Here is a 12986-nt window from a genome sequence, read left to right as displayed (position 1 = left end):
CAATAAAACTGCCTATTTTCAAAAAGTATATCACTTCTTAACCTAAGTTACATTGGCATTGTTTAATTAGAGGTTTAAATATTTTCTGTGAAAATTCCATCTCATCTTATAGATGAAGATGCTCAACTGAAGAGCTATAGCTAGCTAATAGTTCCAAAGACTTCTATCGAAATTCTTTGGCGTGTGAATTTAATGCTCCATTTAGGGCAGATCGATTATTTTTATTTTTTTACAAAAATAGGGGGAAAAAAGAAAGACTATAAATAAACCACTCCGGGAGAGAGATATGTTGTAAAGAAGCCTTTTGAAAGTGTGTAGGACTTTTGATACTGTCGTGGGCCGTGGACAGTAAAGACAACCCGAATTTGGAGGTAAGAATGTATGTACACCTCAAGAGAGGACGTCAAGATAAGAAAGGAGGTTGTGGGCATCAGCTGCTCTGATGGAGGAAGTTTCAAAATTAGATTTGAGTTGATGGATTCGAAAATATGATATAAAGTTGTTCCTGAAGTTTAAAGATAGAAGTAGAAAAATCAGAAAAGAATGCAATGATGACTATGTATGTTGTAAAAGAATAGGCACAAAACAATGTAAGTCATTTTTTTCTTTTTGCCTAATACCTCAATTCAGCATGGTTTTTCGAAGGACTGAGGAAATGACTTAGTCAGTAAAGGTTTGTCACGAAAGCAGCAGAACCTGTGTTCGAAAGCAGGGCACTCACATCAAATTAAAATATTGTACCCAAGCAAGAGCTGAGCAAGGAATAATCCAGTGGAAATGCCAAGGCCAAAAGCCCACAATGACTCAACACGACACTAAATCTAGAGGCAATGGAAGAAAACTAAGATTAGAAGTTTCCCAGGGAAGAGCATACCAATAAGTTGTGCCATATCAAATGATCAACCCTAAAATAGCATTGTATGTGTGTGTATGAGTGTATATACATATATATATATATATGCACATATGTATGTAAAATATATATTGATGCAAAACCATAAAGAGACCATGAATTTGAAGGAGAACATGTAGGGATACATGAGATAAGGACTAAGTCAGAGAAGAAAAATACTAGTTGGGTCAGAATGTCTAAAATTAAAATATATATAGCAAGATTTCTTTATTTTTGGCAATGGCTTTCTGGCAGTGGACTTTAAGCTCATCTGAAGAAAATAATTTGGAAAGCAATGGAGGAAAAAAAAATCCACCACCAACATCCAGCATCAGCACCTGGCCCCATTTCACAAGAATTTTAATGTCCTCTCTTGTTGAAGGCTCTTAGCTCCACATCTTCAGAATCGACCATATAGCCTAACAGTAACCACAGACTAGGAAAGGAAAACAGGACAATTGGCAGGATATGGGTGTTTAGGAACAAGGTGGGGATTGCAAGGTAAAAGTGGTCTGATCAGGGAAATGGGAAAGAGAAGTTGGTAAATACAAAAGAAGGGAGGACCAGAATTCTAGGATACAAATGATCTGATGTGGAAAATTGAAAAGGGACTTCTTAGGGAAGTGCAGAGGTAAATATTGAACAGAGATTGGTAAAACAACAATTGGAATGTCTGGGCAAGCTGTGGAGAATTTTGCTGCCTGTGACTTGGACCTCCTCTGCTGACCCTGCTTGCCCTTGGGGGTTGGAGGTGAGGCGGTATAGAATCAACAACACAGAATCTGCAAGCAGGTAACAAATGCCCACAGCAAGCTCCTCTGAAAACTGCAGCAAGTTCCTTCCCCCCCCCCCTTTTAAAAATTAGATACTCTCTGTATTAACATTTCAAATGTTATCCCCCCCTGCTCTCATCCTCCTCCCTCTCCACTTGTCTCCATGAAGGAGCTCCCTCTCACAATCACCCTCTTCACCTCAGTGCCTTGGGATCTCCTACACTGGGAAAATGAGCCCTCATTGGACCAAAGACCTCTTCTCACATTGATGCCAGACACTGCTATCCTCTGCTACATATGTAACTGGAGCCACAGGTCTCTCCATGTGTGCTCAATGGTTGGTGTTTTAGTCCATGGGAGTTGTGGAGGGTTTGGTTGGTTGATAATGTTTCTTCCCATGAAGTTGCACCCATTTCAGCTCCTTCAGTCCTTTCTTTAGCACCCTCATTTGGGTCCCTGTGTTCAGTCTGATGGTTAGATGCAAGCATCCTCAGCTTTATCTGTATGGCTCTGGCAGAGGCTCTGAGGAGGGACCCTTTTGGAATTTAAATTGTCTTCCTGTTTTTGAGAACATCAATCTTCTGTGCAATAGAAGCCATTGTTACAACGACCACATCTGGTCGTGGGCCTAGCTGAAGGGCAGTCCTGTCTTAGATGACCAAGCTTGTTAGGACCCCCAACAGGTGCTATCAGAGGACCCTTCAAGAGAAGGTTGCATCCTGTCCACATGCTCCATGATCAAGACATCAATGGAGGCAGTAAGGTCTGCAAAGGGGTCCACACCAGGGTCCAAATCGTGATAGCAACTATCCCTTTATGGAGGGCGTCATGCCCTATGGCTCCCACAGCATTGCAAGTGGGGGCATTAAGGTCCTCCCATGCAACCTGCTTGAGGAGAATATCTTTGGTTGGAAGAACATCGACCTGCCTTTCCGCTGCTTCGGTCACACGGGACAGGAAGTACATGAAGAACACCCCAGACTGCTGGACAAGATTATGAAAGTAAGCCGGGGGATCTCAAGGACTGCAGTCCTTAAGGGGCTTACAGGCAAGATCAGTAAATGGGTTAAAGTAAGCATGCAGTTCAATAGTGGCCTGAGTGACAAGGTTAATGTGTATGGCTTGTGGCCAGTAAGCATGTGAAGAGGAATGTTAAGGTTAAAACCCTAGCCTGATTCTTAGCCAAGTCATGATAGACGACAGATCTGAAATTAAGAAACATGGTTGAACACTGCCTTAAGGGGAGTATACCAATCGTAATAGTTCTGGAGGTGCACGGCCCATTGCTTCAGTACTTGCTCAAAACAAGGGGCTATAGGTCAGAGTTGTTGACAGCTATTCTGATTAGTGCCAAGTCACTCAGAGGAGTGAGAATCCAGGTCTTTGTCACTGCATAAGGACTAAGATTGACAGGAAATGTCTCAAAATATACCTGAGGAGGAGGATCCTGGAGAGAGGCAGTCCAGTCGGAGGGATGGGCATCACAAAAGTGAGCACCGCAGGAAAGACCTCCAGAAAGCAAGGGTGTTTGGAGCAGATCCCCTGTGCCACCCTCTGGGAAACCAGGCCCTGTGTCAGGTACTGAGATGAATCCAAGCTGAAAGTGAGAGAAGCTCGTCCAGATAAGAGGACAAAGACAAAGACAGAAAAGATGGCTGCTGTAGGCTCACCCTTGAACCAAAGTTAAAAGCTAAAATATGATGGCCACTGCAATGAACACAGAAAAACAACAAAAAATACAGAAATGAGGTCCTCATACTCACCTTCAAGGGACCTACAGCATAAAGCACTAAGGGACCAGTTCACCAAAAAAGCCGCTGGGCGGGCCACGGCAGCAGCAGCACCATGCGGAGAAGTACAGTACTTCCAGAAACAGGCAAAAAACAAAACAGCAACAGCAGCAACAACCAACCGAACAACCACAAACCCCCAAAACAAGGAACATGAAGTGGCCTGTGGTGACCGATGCTGCCTGTGCCCTGGACCTCTCATTGCCAGACCTTATTTGCCTTTGCAGTTGGAAGTGAGGTGGTGCAGAATCAAGAGCACAGACTCTGGGAGCAGGTGAGAAACGCCACAGCAAGCTCATCTCAACTACTGCAAGTTCCTTTAATGCCTTCCACTGGCACCCCATGGGTCTCAAGAAAGCATCTCTTCTAAACAGCAGTTTCTGATTGGCTGGCATTGTCTACATCAGCAACCCTTAGTCTCTCAGGCAGCAACACCTTCTAACCTTCTTTTACATGTGTTCACATAGGGACTCCTGCATCTACACACACATGTATGCATACATACACATGCAAGCACACATAGTTATTGCCTATGAAAATATTTTCTTAGAGTTAAAACCTAAAATGTTATAGGTAGAACCCTAAAGAGAAAACAAACATTGAGGTTTTAATATTCAATGGCTGCCAAGGATCAGTGGGTAAAGCAAGACAGCCATGCTCCTGGACAAGCCCTGGTCCTGCTTCTATTGACTACCTGGTGTTGAGCATTTCAGTTTCAGTCCTATCTTGGATTCTTCATTTCTATTACTGTAGGGACAAGGAAACTACTTCTGGAGTTTGTCTTGAATTTTGGATGACATCTATTATGTTGTGAACATTAAATTAACTCAGGCTGAAAATTCTTATTTCAAAATTTCATAATCTGTGGAGACTGACACGAGTAGAAAGCCCAGCACTATGACATTGTGTTTCAGGCACAAAGATTATGTGTATAAAGTGTATATAAAACATGAGTTATATTGGTCTTTAATCTCACTCCCCCCCAAGTGACTAATTATATGTATACAAATACTTCAATGTAAAATAAGTAAATAAATAAATAAATAGCCCAAATCACATCTGGTCACAATAACTTTAAGCAAGAGATATTCAGCCTATATCAGCTCTTTAAAGATATTCAACTCTTCAAAAAATTAAATGACATTTTAAATTCAAATATGATTATATTACTCTCCCCTTCCTTTCCCTCCTTCTAGTTTCTCCCATGTCCTTTCAAACTTCAAATTGATAGCTTCCTTTGCTCTTCAATTATTAGTCACATATGCACATAAATATATGAATACAACTTGCTGAGCCTGCTTTTTGGTTTATGTGTGTCTATGGTTTCTGGGTTGATAACATTGTAATGAATAACCAATCCAGGGGCTTTTATCTGGGAAAAGTTAGCACATCATCTCTCAACAATAATGAGTTGTATGTGTTTTTTTTGTCTAGCAATTGGACCCCTTGGGAATTTTCCCTGTCTTCCCTAGCAAGTATATTGAAATTGCTATTGTTTGGGTCTGTCTCATTTATGCATCTACTTCTAAGAGAGGCACTATCACAGCCAACCTCCTGCTGTTCTGCTCGTAAATCTATCTGCCCCTTCTTTTGCAATGTTCCCAAACACACTAATACAGTATGTGCACTGCGGATATATTCACATGGGCTGAACACCAAATGGTTCATTGATCGCGTTTCCCAGTTGTGGTTTTCTGTAAGGGTCTCTATTTGTTCCAAAGAGAAGCATCTTTGGTGAGGGGTGATAAGCCTACTCTCCATGAATATAAGGAGAAGACTCAGAAGGTACTTGAGGGATTATGCGGTGGTCTTATCATCCCTTCTAAATTTTGTGACTTCACTAGCTTCGGTAGCAAGCTTGTTTCCAATAGGAATAATTTCATCCCTTCCACATCAGCTCTCAATTTCCACAGTACTTCATGGTACTACAGGGAGGAACCTGTCAGTTTAGTTCTAACTCAAATATCTAAAACCTGTGTTTTAAGTATGCTGTGTCTTCAGCAATAGCAGTTTATCTTCAACCTCTAAGGTGAAGCCAAGGGCAACAGATGTAGTCTACATTCCTTTGGGAGTCACTTGGACCACCCTCACCAACCACTCAAAAAGGGTGTTTTTTTGTTTTTGTTTTGTTTGTTTTTTTTTTTCATCTACAAATAGAAGTTTTGCTCATCTCTAGTCCCTATGAGGACTACTGTGGCTCTACTGGCATAACTTTATAAGTTTATTTATGATATATACATTTGTAATATATACATGTTTTGTGTATTTGAATACATTGAATTTAGGTAAATGTAAAATAATATTGTCATAGTTAGGTTTACAGTTGTTGCTATGACACATCATGACCAAAAAGCAAGATGGGGAGGAAAGGGTTTATTTAACTTATACATCCATATTGCTGCTTGTCGCTGAAGGAAATCAGAACAGAAAGTCAAACAGGGCAGGAAAGTAGACACAGGAACGGGAACAGAAGTCATAGGTGCTGCTTACGGCTTGCTTGCTTCCCATGGTTTGCTCAGACTCTTTTCTTATAGAAACCAGGGCCACCAGCCCAGGGGCAATAGGACCCACTATGATCTGGGCCATCTGCCATTAATAACTTTTTTAAGAAAATGCCTTACAGATGGATCTTATGGTGAGATTTTCTCAATTAAGTTTTCATCCATCCTGATAGCTCCCATTTGTGTAGCAAGCTGACCTAAGCCTAGCCAGTACAAATGTGGTTCCTTGACGCTTTATCCAACATCCTGTTTGACATATTCTCCTTTAAAGTCCCTCTATACCTCTCCATGGTCCGTTTATAACTTATTACTACATGTTGTAATCACAATTGAAAAATGTGCTGCATTGGAGTGATGGTTTGTGTACTGTGTAAAGATTGTCCTAGTATTGTTCAAATGGAGATTTGTATACCAACAGAGAGTTGAGTACAGGCCAAGTTTTGATGTTGTTATTTTTTATGAAGCATCGCCTATCTTGTTGTTTTGTAAACGTGCGTCTCCATCATCTCTTTATTGGTCAACAGAGAGCTGAGCAGCCAGTTAGTTTAGAAGAAGAAAACCGTGTAGAACTTCCATTTTGAGTCAAGGTGGCCCAGCTGCAGAGGAAAGTAGGGAAGGACAATGAAAAAAAAGGTCTGTATGGAGAGACCAGGAGCATTTGCCAGAAGATAATGATAACAGTCATGAGGACAGAAACATTCCAGAGCAATCCAGAGAGGGACTCAGATTAAAGATAAGGGGCCATGTGGATGGGAAATAAGCAGCCTTAGAGGTTTAGAATAGTGCAGAACCTACCCAGGCTAGGCTTATAGCTTGTTCATGAAATTATCAGGTCTGTTTCAGTTTTTGGGATCTAGATGGGTGAACATGTGACATTAGTCTTTCTTGGTCTAGATTACCTCCCTCCATATATTTTTTTCTGGATCCATCTATTCGCATGCAATTTCCATGTTTTCATTTTCTTTATATCTGATAGCCTACCATGCTGCAGAAGGTATAACATATTCCATATCCATTCATTTGCTGGAGGACATTTAGCTGTTTCCAAATGTCTAACTAGTATGAGCAGACCAGGAAAGAACACTGTTGAGCAAGTGTCTATAAATAGGGTGTTGAACCCTTTTTGGAAAATGGCCAGGAACTGTATAGCTGGATCATGTAGTAGATTTATTTTTGTTTTTTGAAAACTCTGTATACAGATTTGCAGAAGAGATAAACCAGTTTGCATTCTCCAAAACAATAAATGAGAGCTTTTCTTTGTCCATATCTTCTCCAGAATTTGTTATTGATTTTATTGATTCTGTCTGCAGTGAGATGAAATCTCAAAGTTGTTCTAATTTGTATTTCCCCAAGGGTAATGTATATTTTAGTAATTTTTACTTTTTCTATTAGAAACTTTCTATTTAGATCCGGTTTTTATATGAATCTTTTTCTTGCTCACTCAACAAGTTGTTTCTTAAAGCTGTAATTTGAACAGTAGTACTGCATGTTTTCTTCTAGCAGTTTTTGCATTTAGGACTTGAAACTGAGGTCTCAAATCATAGAACTAATTTTTATGCACAGTGATAAATATTGGTCTAGCTTTCTTCTTTTTTGTCTGAACATCCTGTTTTCTCAACCACATTTGTTGAAGATCCTGTATTTTTTTTTTCTAGTGTATGTTTTTGGCATTTTCTTCAAATATCAGATTACTGTAGCTAATGTATCCTTTTTTGTTTCTCATAATTTATTGCATTGATCAATATATCTGTGATTCTGGAAGTATGATATTGTTTTATATTGCTAACTATACCTTGGAGTCTAGGAATTGTTTTGGCTATTAGGCTGTTTGAATACTTCTTTCTATATCGGTAAAGAGTGACATGCCAATTTTTATTGGGATTGTATTTTATTTGTTAATAGCTTTTAGTGTATAATTTTTTTCACAATGTTCATTCTGTCAATCCATATACAAAGCTGTCTTTACATTTTCCATTATAATTTGTTAACCTTTTTGTTCAGAAATTTTAACATTTTTTTTTCTTGTAGAGGTCTCTCATCTCCTTTGTTCATTTTATTTCTCTCTATATTTCATTTTTCTGATACAATTATAAGCTGGAATGTATCCATAATGTCTTTCTTGTTTTATTTATTATTTCTGTATAAAAATACTACTCATTTTTGTAAGTTGATTTTGTACCCAGTCATTCCCTGTTGAGTATTTCTAGAGTTTATTGGTAGAGTGTCTTGACATTTGTCATATATAAGATCATATTATCTTCAAATAGGAATATTTGAGTTTTTTGAAATTTTTAGTTATTTTAATATTCATCCCTTGCCTTATTGCTTCAGCTAGTGTTTTGAGCAAGATATTAAAAAGCAGGGTGGATAGCAACACAACCCTTTTCTGATACTAATGGGATTGCTTTAGGCTTTTCTCTATTTAACATATAATATTAGTTGTGAGCTTGATGTATATATCTTTTATTATGTTGAGAAATGTTTCTTTTAGTCCTATTTTATCTAGGACTTTTATCATGAATTGAAGTTAGATTTTTTTTGTCAAATGATTTGTTTGAATCTATTGGGGGATCATGTGATGTTTGTCTTTAAAATCATTCATATGACTCGTTACATTCATTGACCTTTGTGTGTTAAAGCATCCTTGCATTAATAGACTACGGCCTACTTGATGTTGACATATGGTCTTTGTGTGCACCACTGTTCAGCTTTCTAATGCTTTATTGAGAATTTTGCATGTATGTTCGTAAGAAATATTGGTATATAGGTTTATTTTTGTGTCTTTTATGAGTTTGGATATTAGAGTAATACAGGGTTCATGAATGAGTATCAGAGTGATATTTATAGTTCTATTTTTAAAATTTGTTTTAATGTGTATTTGGTTGTAGATCTTCTTTGAAAGGCTAATATAATTCAGGTCTGAATACATTTGGGCCTGTTTTTTTCTTAGTGAGATCTTTCCATCTCCTCAATTTCTATGGGTTTTCTTGGGTTGTTGATCTTGGTTAAACTTAATTTGGTTTGATCTTGGTTAGTATCTTATCAACTAATAAGTTTTCATTCTATTTCTTCTTTTTTCTCAAATTGTTGAGTTGCATCATTAAGTCATTTATTCATTGTCTTTCTGATTTTTTTGTGAGTACTTAAGTCTATGAACTTTCCTATTAGAGCTTTTAATGTGTCTGAAAGCCTTTGGTTGTGTTGTAGTTTCATTTTTACTTAGTTTTAAGAATAATTTTATTTCTTCTTGATTTCTTTTTTGACTCATTTATCACTCATTATTAATTTTATTTAATCCTATAATGTTATATAAACTCACTGGAGTTTTATTTGCTGTCCAGTTTATGTGCCATCGCATATTGATCATGTCGGATACATGCAAACTTTTTGTAATGTTTAAAGGTTGTTTTGCATTTTAGCATGTGGTCTTTTTTTTTAAGAAGCTTCTGAATTCTGTTATGTGGGAAGCATATTTATTAGTGTTTAGGTGGGATTTTTATCAGATATTCATTAGGTGCATTTGATGGATGGTGTATAATCCGAGGTTTCTCTGTTTATACTTAGTGCAGATGACATCTATCTGTTGGAGAAAATGAGATGCAATCACATTTGGGGTAATTCGTTATTGAAGTATAAAGAAACTAACACAGACACCACAATGTAATTAAAGAAGAGAAAATGCAGGAAGCATGTATCATACAATACAGACTAATCGCTCCCTGAAGCTGGAATTAATACTGAGGTTTGAACCCAAATAAACCTGGGATCAAAGTTTGTCCTGGTTCATGCACCAGCTCTAGGGCATACCATGTGACATTTCTGGGCTCCAGTTTTCCTTTGGTAATGTAAGGATAATAGCAGGGCCCCACTGTGACTTCTGAAGGGACTGCTACCTCTTGTCATAAATGGGTCCAGGATATCAAAGAGAAAATGACCACACAATCCGAAGTATTTCAGCAATACTAATATTTTTACTTCTACAGAAGGATAGATTATTTGTACAAAATCCAGCAAGCAAGCACACACAGAGAAGCTACCACTGGGTTTTTATTCCTAGCACAAAACAACCCTCCATCTCACTGTGCGTGGCTAAAGCTTGACCCCTCAGAGTCTTATGCATCTGTCTGATTTAAAATAACACAGCTGACATGCAGAATATAATTTTAACCAAAAACTACAACCTTCAGACGTATTTTTCTGTTCTTTCAAATACACTATTGTCCCATTCCTCTCTTCCCACTTCTTTTGTGTAGCCCTTCTCAAATTCCTAGACCCTTATATTCTTAGTTAATTTTGTTACACACACACACATAAATTTATAAATACAACCCTCTGAATGCATTTGCTGTTGCTCATACCTAATATGTGTTTAGACCTGACTGCAAAGGCACTTATTTTAATTTCAAGATATGCAGACCATGGGGCATTTTAAATATCTACCAAGAAGCTTCTATGTTTTTCTTTCTTTCTTTTTTTCTTTCTTTTCTATCTTGGGAGGGGATGTTCTAATTGGTATTTTATTTTTCCTTTTCAAGTTCCACATAATAGACAAAGGCTTTTTTGAAAACAGTGTTGTCTTTGCTGAAAACGATCATATAATCACTTCAAACAACACAAATGTGTACTTACATGACTGAGCTTTCTGCAGCCTACAAACACATCTTTGGGTTTAAAAAAGGGAAAAGGCAATATACTGACAATTCGACTGTAACTGTTAGAAACACATCGGTTTCCTTACCAAACCTGAGTGTCCTGTACAGGGACCTATTATCCAAGACAGCAATGAGTTCAAGCCAAGGGAAACCAGGAGCAGCTCCCCACACCAGCTCAGAAGACCCTACCCGACCCAGCACCACGTCATAGTGCTTCTTATCCTCATCATAGGAAGACAGTAGTCACCTCAAGACAGGAACAGAAGACAGGAACAGCAGACATACCTGTTGTAATGTCTGAATGTCTTCCGCAGTAATTCACATCCAGCGTCTCAGGAAATGTCTGCAGCATGGGTACCATTCTTTAGACGGCTCCCTTCACTTCTTGAGCGAGGGAACCAGGCCATCCTAATTCACTTTAGGTGCCTGGGATAAAAAAGTGTTTCACCAGAAGGGGTGTAAGCAATGCTATCTGATAAGAGTATGAATAAGGAAAAAGCAGTTATCTTAAAGAAAACGTGTGCTCTACTCACACTAACAGGCCAACGTGAAATATACTGTAAAACTATAATTCAATACGGCCAAACACAATGTTCAAATATTAAAAACTGTGCAAGCACGTGAAGAACATCTTCTGAAAGACAAACTGGATTCTAACTTTGTAGCTACCTTTATGTAACTTTAAAAATGTTGTCCCTCAACAAGGTCTCACACTGGTCTTGAGACTTGTTAGGAAGTTCGATGAGGGGATGAGAACTCAGCAGTAGCTGTCGGGATCTCCCAACACTCATCTTCAGCAATCCATCTGAGGGCTGGGCGTCGTCTTCGTCCCCCACTTCTCGGTATCTCCCTGAAGACTCCCCTTCTGGATTGGAGCTCTGCATTTTAATATTAGTTCTCTGTGCTGCGAGCTTTGGCTGCATCGCCTCGTAATTCTGCATCTGCTCTTTCTGCAGGGCCAGCGACTCTTCTGGAGAGCAGCGGTGCAGGCAGGCTGCTGGGTGGAAGGAGGCGCGCTGCTGTGACATCATCAAGATGCTGCTCTTCTGAGGAAGCAGGAGACCGACCCCTCTGACAATGACTTGGTGAGTCAGTCTGTTGTGTGGGTAACACATTGGTCTCAAACTTATGAGGAGGGGGCACTGGGTTCCTGGCTAGCATTTCTAACACGTCCGTATAATGAGGCTTCTTGGGAGTCTCACTCTGCAGTCCAGCAAAGTTCTCAGTGCTGGTGTTTTCTTATGAGGGTTCACTCTGGTCTGCAAATGTGATCTTCTGCAATTTATCGATAGACTGTCCATGTCGCTGGAGATCTCTTCCACTTGATTTGAAACAAGGTGCCAGGACAGATATTCACTAACTTGAGATGAGGGTGCCTGGGCTCTCCTATAGGCAGCTGGGCTGGTGTTCAGTGTGAAGCCAGCCTCCAAAGCCTCTTCATCGCCTTTGTGAGTGAGATGTGCAGGTCCCTGTGTTTCTGATGTTTTAGATGACTTAATGTCTACCGAGGAACATTCAGGAACTAATGATGAAGTATCAAGCATCAGGTCGGAATTCTGGGCCTTGTCTATGGCGGGATCAACTCTCGTGGTTGCTTTTTGCTTTAGCCTACAGTCTAACACTAACAGGATGGAAAACAGTTCACTTCTCCCTCTAACCTCTTCCCGTTCTGAAATGGCAGCTTTCCCTTTAGCAATTGAGTCTGAGATCTTTTTACCTTTGCCGGGCAATTTGCAAATGGACTTTTTTCGTTGCGCAAAAGTCTCTCCTGGCACGTCAACCTCTCCCGCAGCTCTGCCGAACTCTGCCGCCCCAAGTCCTCGGAAGCTGGGGGTTCGAAGCCATGGGGCAGCGAGCACATTGCGCACGGCTGCAGCTGCGGCTGCGGCTGGTACTGCGAGCAGGGTTCCCAGCCAGGTCCACAGCTATGCCGGAGAAGTCCCCATTTTTCCAGAAGAACACGGCTTCTAGCCGAGTGGAGCTCTATTGAGAAGCTGGAAACCAATAGAGCCAGGAATAGGGGGCAATCCAGCTCTATGTTTTTCTTAAATGCAGTTTGTTTTACTTAATACATTGGTGGAAAAGACAATATAGTTTGCTTTCATATTCCAAACTTAAAGGATGTTTCCATTCAGGAGCACACAGTACAAGGATGGCTATTTTCTGGGGCTAGTATCTGCTTGTCAGTGAGTACATACCATGTGTGCTCTTTTGTGGCTGGGTTACCTCACTCAGGATGATATTCTCTAGCTCCATCCATTTGCCTAAGAATTTCATAAAGTCATTGTTTCTAGTAGCTGAGTAGTGCTCCATTGTGTAAATACATTTTCTGTATCCATTACTTTGTTGAAGGACGTCTGGCTGGGTTCTTTCCAGCT

The 12986-nt window shown here is 39.7% G+C and overlaps 1 pseudogene across 1 annotated transcript; it reads right to left on the bottom strand.

Moving 5' to 3' along the window:
• Positions 1 to 11279: 11279 nt before the first annotated feature.
• Positions 11280 to 12469, bottom strand: LOC308438680 (DNA-directed RNA polymerase II subunit GRINL1A-like; annotated as a pseudogene). The gene has a single exon. The product of its transcript is annotated as a DNA-directed RNA polymerase II subunit GRINL1A-like (transcript).
• Positions 12470 to 12986: the final 517 nt, after the last annotated feature.

This window comes from Micromys minutus (genome assembly GCF_963924665.1).
Source record: "Micromys minutus genome assembly, chromosome: 28".
NCBI classification, from domain to species: domain Eukaryota; kingdom Metazoa; phylum Chordata; class Mammalia; order Rodentia; family Muridae; genus Micromys; species Micromys minutus.
This window is presented reverse-complemented; position numbering and strand designations above follow the sequence as displayed.